Source organism: Crocuta crocuta, unplaced genomic scaffold (genome assembly GCF_008692635.1).
Source record: "Crocuta crocuta isolate KB4526 unplaced genomic scaffold, BGI_CrCroc_1.0 scaffold407, whole genome shotgun sequence".
Lineage (NCBI taxonomy): Eukaryota > Metazoa > Chordata > Mammalia > Carnivora > Hyaenidae > Crocuta > Crocuta crocuta.
The window spans coordinates 517,361-526,829 of record NW_027551557.1 but is presented as its reverse complement, the minus strand read 5'-3'; positions in this window follow the sequence as shown (position 1 = coordinate 526,829).

The following is a 9,469-nucleotide window of genomic DNA, read 5'->3' as shown; positions in this document are numbered from 1 at the left end:
GAGGGGAAGGGGGTGATGGGCATGAAGGAGGGCACTTGTGGGGACAAGCACTGGGTGTTATATGGAAACCAACTTGACGATAAACTATCAAAAAAAACAAAAAACAAAAAAAAAACTACTGCAGACAAGATCTGTGTCCTGACCATATCCAGTTAGTTCACTGCCTCAGGAGAGTCCTGCAGGGAAATTTGGAACTGGCCCCCAAACAAGGCAAGGAGATGGATAAAGAGACAGATCCTTCAGATCAGTATGTGACAGGTTAAAAAACAAGGGAATTTACAGCCCTTGTCCTGGACAGCCGCAAGATGAACCAATCTCTGTGACCATCCACCAGAATCTTAAAAGTTTATATAGAGGTCTTACCTTGATTCAGTCACATATATAGTCCTGATGTCCTCAACAACACATTGCTCTCAAGGGTCTGTCTTTGAATATGGCTCCCACTGTGGGCAAGATCAACATTGCAGGACGGGAGTTGGGTGAAGAACCTCCAATTCCCTGGATCTATTGAGAGTCAACCAGCACTCACATCCTCTAGATTACATCCTCCAACAATCTACACCTTGTGACCTGCTCTGATAATCTTACATGCCCCCTCTTCCATACTGTGCCCTGTAGGTCAGGCAGGGGGTTCATTAGCATGGAGGTGGCTTGCTTGTAAGCTATCCAGCTACACTGGAAGCAGATACTAGAGCCACAATACAGGCACATGCAATAAACAACACAGATTAATACAATGATTCCCAAAATAAGTAACAATTTTTCCACCAAGAATGCCATGATCTGAACCACTGATTTATTAAGTCCCCTGGACTGGGGATGGAATCACTCAGAGTGTTCACTTGTGTCTTCGCAGGATTTAATAAAGATGACACACTAGCAGATACACTAGTTCATCAGGTAGGAACACACAACATTCTGTCTGGATAATGGCACAGGTGCTTCCTTTCAAGGCAGTAATAACACTCAAGGTCATTCTGTTTTGAAGTACAGCTTTTCCACTGGAGACACTTCAGTGTTCAATAAAGACAGACTTTGCTGACTACCAACACATTGCTCTCTCAAGACTGTCCTTGAAAACAGCTCCCACTGTGAGAGTAGTGGGCAGAACATACAATTTATGATTTTAGCTGTTATGATATTCACCCCTGAATACCCTTGAGGTTCCATTAAGGTCCAAATTAAAAAGAAGAAAAGCTCTAAATAACCCTTTCATTTTTCAGAAGAAAAGTTAGATAGATTTTTCCAAGGCCACGCAGTATATAATTGGCAGAACTGAGAAGAGCGTGTTAGATTAAGCCGCACCAGCATTCCCCAACAAAATGGTAAAGGAAACCATTTAACCAAAGAACACTGACTATAATACGCAAGAGCTGAAAAAGTACATTAAAAGGTACTTGCCAATGGGGCACCTGGGTGGCTTAGTCGGTTAAGCATCCGACTTTCACTTAGGTCATGATCTTGTGGTTCGTGGGTTCGAGCCCCGCGTCGGGCTCTGTGCTGACTGCCAGCTCAGAGCCTGGAGCCTATTTCAGATTCTGTGTCTCCCTCTCTCTCTGACCCTCCCCTGCTCACGCTGTCTCTCTTGCTCTCTCCTAGAAATAAATAAAACATTTAAAAAAAAAAAAGGTACTTGCCAATGAATTCTTAGTAATCAAATTTTTGAATCACAACAAGACCCCACTCTTATCATTTATGTCCTAGAAGTTATAGGACCAGCTAAATAAGTTACAAAATCCTAGGACTTTGGAATTGGACAAGCCTTTAGAGGTCTGGCAGGTCTTTTACAGATGAAGACAAAAAAGTTCATAGAAGCAGTCAAATGGAGATTTCCAGGCAGACGCAAGGCCCAGTGTCAGCATGGGCTCAGAGAAAAACAAGGAAGCCAGGACTGGCTAGATTGGAGTGAACTCAAGAGAAGGTGGGAGGAGAGTTCAGAAAGGTGATGGGGGTATATGCAGCCAATAAAGGCCGGAGGGACCTTTTTATTAGTTTTCCAGGTTCTTCCTACCCCGTATTATTTTGTTATTACAAGTTATTTTGTTTTATTGTTGTTATTACAATTTAGAATATTCAAAAGGAAATTTTGCTCAAGTATTTTTCAAGGGAAGGTTTAGTAAAACCCTCTCAGCGAGATCAGTTTCCAAAAGGGAAATAAAAACTATACAATAAGGTCAGAAACGAAAACTTTGAATTGCACAGGAAAAATTGTGAGTTCCATCATGTAAGACAACTTTTAAACAGCAACCTTAAAAACTTTTTGTTCAAATTTCACACAGTTCCTTCATTTTTATATATGTTATCTCAAAAAGGATCCATTATACTCAAAAGTTAATATATATTATCTGTAGGCTTTATGGATGTGTTTTGTCAGGAGGTTTGTTTCTTGCTTTGAAGGGTCAGTAAACAGAAAGTAATAGATTCTAGTGAACTTTCCCATCAGAAAGGACATAGGATTAGGAAAACATAATGGTGAAAAGCATTTTTCCCCTCAGTTCACTTAGAAAGCTTTTATTAAATTATTACTTCACTGAATGATGGAATAATTTCATAACCAGAAAAAATATATATTCTATTATTATACTTTAAAAGATATTTTGATGTTTATATATTAATGTTATTTGTATTTTATTCTTTATATTTTATATTTATAATTTAACTAATGTTATAGTTCACTATTTATACACTGTTACTATACTTTGTTCTGGCCAAAGAGCATTGCTTTATAAAAAGGAGGGGAGATTAAAATTAGGAAATCAAATATTAAGTTAATCTAATACATTTCTAAATACAAACAAAATGTCTCCTTACTCTTAAAAAACACTAAGATTTGAAAATAAGTAATCAAGTAAGCTTTCTTGAAAGCTTTCTCAGGAAAGCTTGATAAAACAATATGTACCTGTCCACTTGTAAAGCAAAATTGAGCATTAGGATGTGACATTTGGCATGATAAAAAATGTTTGTCTCCTAATGTAGTCTTTAAGTTTATTACGCTGTTGTGAGAAAGCATGTTCTTTCAATATTTGAATTTCTTTTCAAGGAAGATTTAATGTAATTAAAGCCTCATTTTTTTTTTATGAAGTACATTAGGCTTATCATAAAGCCTCTGCATTTCATTTTTCTCTCTAGCTCCAAAGCACTGAGAAATGCTTTAGAATTACCCACCTGTGATCACTGCAGCTACTATGATCACTGAGCTTGCTTTACAGACCTTCATGATAGGCCATGCAAAGCTACCTCCAGGGCTTTACAAATTAATGTCAAAAGTTTAAAAAACCCAACAACCATTGGTGTTTGAAGCTCTTCCCTGCCATATGATCGATGCACAGTGGCTGTATTTGTCAGGGTAGCTTAAAGCTATAACAAATAACCCTAAATATCAGTACCTGAACACAACAGAACTCTCTCTCATCCATGTAAACTCCAAAATAAGTGTTTCCTGTCATTGAGCATCTCTACTCCAAACGATGGTTCACGGGCAGGGGAGACGCGAGGGTCAGGCACTTCCATCTCTGCCATCTTTAACATCTAGTCTCCAAGTTATTTAGGGGTGATAGCCACTCCAGCCAGCCTTGTAGAAGGGGAAAACATGGTGATTCATGAAAGATGATACATGACTGGGAGTAGCACACATCACTTTTATCTACCTTCCATTGGCCCAAAATCAGTCACATAGCCACACCCAACTGCAGGGGAGGCTGGGAAATGTAGTGGAGCCATGTGCCTGGAGAGGGGAGGTTCAGAAAACAGCTATGCTCTCACGGCTACACTAGCCTCTGTCTCCACTTCATTCACTCTTCACCTGGATTTTGTAAGTGATTCTGTTATAAGCTTCCCTTTTGGCTTCTAATAAATCATCTTAAATGCTTCTGTAGTGGGGTGAACAATGTTCTAGAATTTGCGTTCACCTGGAACCACAACTGAATAGGAGTTTATTTGGAAATAGGGTCTCTGCAAATATAATTAGTTAAGAATCTCAGATGAAGTCATCCTGGGTTTGGGTGGGCCCTAAACCTAACGACTGGTATCTGTATAAGAAGAGGAAAGGTACAAAAGGATACAGAGAGAAAGGCCATGTGACAATGGAGGCAGACACTGGGGTTATGCTGCCACGAGCTAAAGAGCACCAGAAGGACCTGAAGCCGGAAAAGCCAAGGTAGGATTCTTCCCTAAAGCCCTTAGAGGAAATGTGGCCCTGCTAACACCTTTGCTTCAATCCTCTAGTTTCCAGAACAGAGAATAAATTTTTTTGCCTTAAACCACCAAGTGTATGGTCATTTGTCACGGCAGTCCTAGGAAAGTAACACAGCCTTCCCCTCTGTCACCTTCTGCATTCATGAGATCCGGTGAATTTTACCCACTAAATACGTTTTTAACGAGTCTCCTCTCACTACCAATGACCAGTCCCTTACCCTCTTTCACCTGCAAGATTCCAAAAGCCTCCAAATTAGATGTCCTTTCTCTGATGTGCTTCCCCATCAAATCCATTTCTGTAAGACCCTAATCTGACTGAGCGACCCCCCTGTTGAAAACCCGGCAGTTGTTCCCCATTGCCAACAGGAAAGAGAAAAGTCCACATTCCCCACCAGAACCTGTGAGCCTCCCTGGCCCAGCTCCTGGCCATTCACACCTCACATGCACAGCTGCTTGCCTTGTCTAAAGCTCCCCAGCTGATTCACACCACCTCACAGAGGATCTTCCTCAAAATCCTCCTTCCTATATCGTGGGCCCTTCCTCCACCAACACTCTTCCATTCTTCAAGGCTCACTTCATGTCACTTCTACGGGAAGCCTCAGAATCATCCCCAAACACTAACAGGGACACTGCACTTCTCATGTTGCATAGAAAATGTCCTTTTCTTTGTCAGATTCCCTCACAAATGCCGAGTTAACATCAGTAATAATAGTAACAATAGAAATAGCTATCCCCACATGGCTAATGTGTCAAATGGTATCCAAAGTGCTTTACACAAAAGGATTTGTTTAATCTCCTCAACATTCCTATGATGGATCATCATTCCCACTTTACAGATGAGGAAACTGAGGTGGTGAAGGGAAATTTGAGGAGACCCTCAGCTAGTAATACAGGCAAGATTCAAATCCAAATCCATCTCCAGAGTTCTTGTCCTCTCCACCATACCTACTTGTTTTTGTTACTATTTTTAAAAGGGCTGATACCAGTAAGACACCAGAGACACATGGAAGAAACCTACCCAAAAATGTACTGATCAGAGAAAAATGCATTAAGTAAAAACTAAGGAAATCAAAAACAAAAACTATAGGCTTTAGCTAGTAATAGTACATCAATATTTGTGCATTAGTTGTGACAAATATACCTCAGTAATGTAAGATATTAACGACAGGGGAAAAGCCCGAGTGCAGGGTATACAAGATCTCTCTGTGCTAGATTGGCAACTTTTCTGTAATCATATAACTATTCTAATATAGAAATTTTAGGGACACCTGGGTGTTTCGGTCAGTTAAGCATGACAGCAAAGAGCCTGGTTGATATTCTCTCTCTCTCTTGCACACCCCTGCCCCTGCTCATGTGTGCGTTCACTCTCTCCCTCTCTCAAAATAAATAAACTTAAAACAATAAAATAATTTATTAAAAAATGATACTATTCCAGGCCAAGTTGTTAATAACAGAATTTCTACAAGAAAGAACACTATTTCTTTGGCTTAAGACTTGAACCATTAATATGATTAAATTAGGGATTTAATAAATTAATACATTAAAATAAAATTTCCTTCACATGATCTTGTCACACTCCTTATCCAAATTCTCTTGGCTTCAGCTCTTGATATGGATCCTTTCGTGGAAATGTTTAAAAGGAAGAAAGAGACAGAGTATGTTTAAAATAGGTCCACAGATTTTATACTTGAAGTGAGTCAATTCCCCTCATTTTGCTTCTTTAAAAAAATTTTTTTTTAATTTTTTTAATGTTTCATTTATCTCTAGGAGAGAGAGAGAGAGACAGCGTGAACAGGGAAGGGTCAGAGAGAGAGGGAGTCACAGACTGAAACAGGCTCCAGGCTCTGAGCCGGCAGTCAGCACAGAGCCCGAAGCGGGGCTTGAACGCACTAACCGTGAGATCATGACCTAAGCGAAAGTCAGACGCTTAACCGACTAAGCCACCCAGGCGCCCCTAAAAAAATTTTTTTTAATATTTATTTATTTTTGAGAGAGAGAGAGAGAAGGGGTGTGAGCAGGGGAGAGGCAGAGACAGGGGGAGACACAGAATCTGAAGCAGGCTCCAGGCTCCGAGCTGTCAGCACGGAGCCCAACGCAGAGCTCAAACCCACAAATTGTGAGATCATGACCTGAACCGAAGTTGGACACTTAACTGACTGAGCCACCCAGGCACCCTTCTTGCCTCACCTCTAAGGAATGTATGTGACAGATGTGATGATGTGACTTCAGAGATCAGACTGTAAAAGGTATGTGGCTTCTGCCTTTTTCTCTCACTCTTAAATCACCCACTCTCAAGAAAGCCAGCCACCATGTTGTGAGGATGCTCAAGAAGCGCCGAGAACAGGTCCATGCAGCAATCTGAGTGCACCATCTTAGATTTCTCAGTTCAGCCTTCAGCTGACTGCAGCCCCTGCCAACATCTTGACCACAGATTCATAAATGGCTCAGAGCCAGAACCACCCAGTAAGTCACCCCCAAATTCTTGACCCCCAGAAACTGTAAGATAATAAATGTTTATTATTTAAGCTGCTATGGTTAGTTCACCACCTACCTCCACGACAGATAGAACTGTCCTTAACTGATCCTTAGTCTAGATGCAGGGTTTCCTAGATTTTTTTGTGCTATAAACCTCTTTGTCAGTGTATTAGCTTCCTATTGCTGCTGTAACAAATTACCGCAAACATAATCCTTTAAACAACACAAATTCATTGTCTTATAGCTCTGGAAATCAGAAGTTCATAATGAACTCACAAGGCTAAACCCAAGGTGTTGCCAGGGCTATTTCCTTCTAGAGGCTCCAGGGGAGAATCTGTTTCCGTGGCTTTTCCATTTTCCTCAACTTGGGAGCCCTTCCATCTTCAAAGAAGCAATCATTTTACTCTATCTCAATCATCACAAAATCATTCCCCCTCTGACTCTGATTCCAGCTCTCTGCATCCCTCTTTCACTTATAAAGACCTTTGCGATTACATTGGGTCCACCTAGACTCTCTAGGACAATCTCCCAATTTTAAGGCCAGCTGATTAGCCACCTTAATTCTATCTGCAACCTTAATTCCCCCTTTGCCATGTAGCACGACATTTCACAGGTCCTAGAGATTAGATTGTGGACATCTTGGGAGCCATTATTCTGTATACCAGTAGTTGGTCTGCTGAAACCTGTGGAGCCCCTCTCAGGATGATGCTTTTCAAGGCATTCAATAATATGCGTATGACTACAAAGAAAACGAACCGTACTACATGCGATTATCAAAATACTTTTAAAACACATTTGTGATGTAATAATATACATGTTTCTCTTCTAACACACGATAAGATCTAACAGTGAATGAAGTAACTATCCTCATTTTGGAGTGGAGGTGAGAGTATATGCTATTTTAAAATCATCTGCAATCATGTATTATAAAAAATTGTGATTTCTATTGGTGGCAGAGTCCCAGGCAGTACAACTACAATGGCTTGTTACCTACATTTATAATCAAAGGAAATGCTGCTTTATGTTAGAGCTAGTGATTTTTTTCCCCTTCTCAAATTTACACCAAATTTACCTAAATATCTGACTAAGAACCCTGCTAGGATCAAGGAATTTATTTAATTAAAAAAAAAAATAGCCCTTCAAAGTGATGAATGGAAAAGATGTAGTTTATATATACAATGGAATACTACTTGGCAATGAAGAAGAAAGAAATCTGGCCATTTGCAACAACTTGGATGGAACCGGAGATTATTATGCTAAATGGAATAAGTCAGTCAAAGAAGACAGGGATCACATGTTTTCACTTACATGTGGATCTTGAGAAACTTAACAGAAGACCATGGGGGAGGGGAAGAGGGGAAAAAAAGTTACAGAGAGGGAGGGAGGCAAACCATTAGAGACTCTTAAATACTGAGAACAAACTGAGGGCTGATGGGGGTGGGGAAGAGGGGAAGGGAGGTGATGGGCATGGAGGGGAACACTTGTTGGGATGAGCACTGGTTGTTATATGGAAACCAATTTGACAATAAATTATATTTTTAAAAAATAGCCCTTCAGTAAGTTACAGTAGAAGGACACTATCTCCTCAAATTTCTAGAAACTCTCCTTTTCAATTCAATTCAAATTTTATTAAAATGTGTACAGAGACCTTCAGATACCAAATATGAGCAAGGAAAACAACAAATGTAATGAAAAGTGACAAGACACAAATAAAGCAAGGATTCCAATAATTTATAAAGGAAAGTCTGCCTTCTAACTTAAAAATGGGCATACTTGAGTTCTCAATCTAATGAAATCAAATCAGGATGGGGGAGGGGTAGGAGAAAATGAGGGGTATAGGATTTGCAAACATGACAACAGTGACATCTAGTGGGCACTGAGTGCTAAAGCATCTCAAATATCTCTCAAATGCTGCAGATAGAAAAGCAAGCACAGAGAGCCACATTCATTAAACATTTTCATTGAGCACCTATTATAGATTAATATCTCATTAGGCCCAGGCCAGCAGCCCACTCATGTTTTTTTCTCACCCCTGGCTCTATTCTCAGCATAATGGCCTCATGTGTACACACCTCAGCCAAGTCCTAGATAAAGGGTAGGTACAGAAAATGATTCTGGCTATTCTTAACCTTCTAAAACAAACTGACTGGAGATTCAGTGCCAAAGTAAAAACTCATGCAGGTATGGGATTACCAAATCTAGGCAAGGGATATTTGTCTGTGGGGAAAAAGTAAAACGTGCACTCAGGTAGGTTATGATACTGACTCTAGGGGTGGGATCATTCAATACTCCACGAACTATTTCCATGTTCTGTCCTCTATTATCATTACTTTTTCTTTCCTCCAACAAACCCAAAGCACCTTAAAAATAATGTAAGGGCTGAGAAGAGAGGAAGGGGAAGAAGTAAAGCGGGACAGTGTTTGGAGGAAAATAAGGTCCTTGGCCCTGGGACCTAAAAGTGCGCACACTTGTGGTAGATCAACTCTGCAGAGGAAGGGCATGCCAAGGCACCATTCTTCTCTGGGCTGAGGTCCTATACCTCAGGGCAGGCTGGAGGTCTATTGGAACCTGGGTGTTCAGAGTCCAATGGCTTGAGGAGAGACCCATGCAGAAACATGCTTGGGGCCATTTGTGCAAGGAATTCCTGAGTCTCCAATACCAAGGTCTTGGAAAACAAGGTCTACAAGGCAAAGGTGGACCCCAAGTGGACACTCCTCTTTGTTTTTTAAGTAGACCCCACCTCTAGCATGGATCCAACATAGGCTTGAACTTATAATCTTGAGATCAAGACTTGACCTGA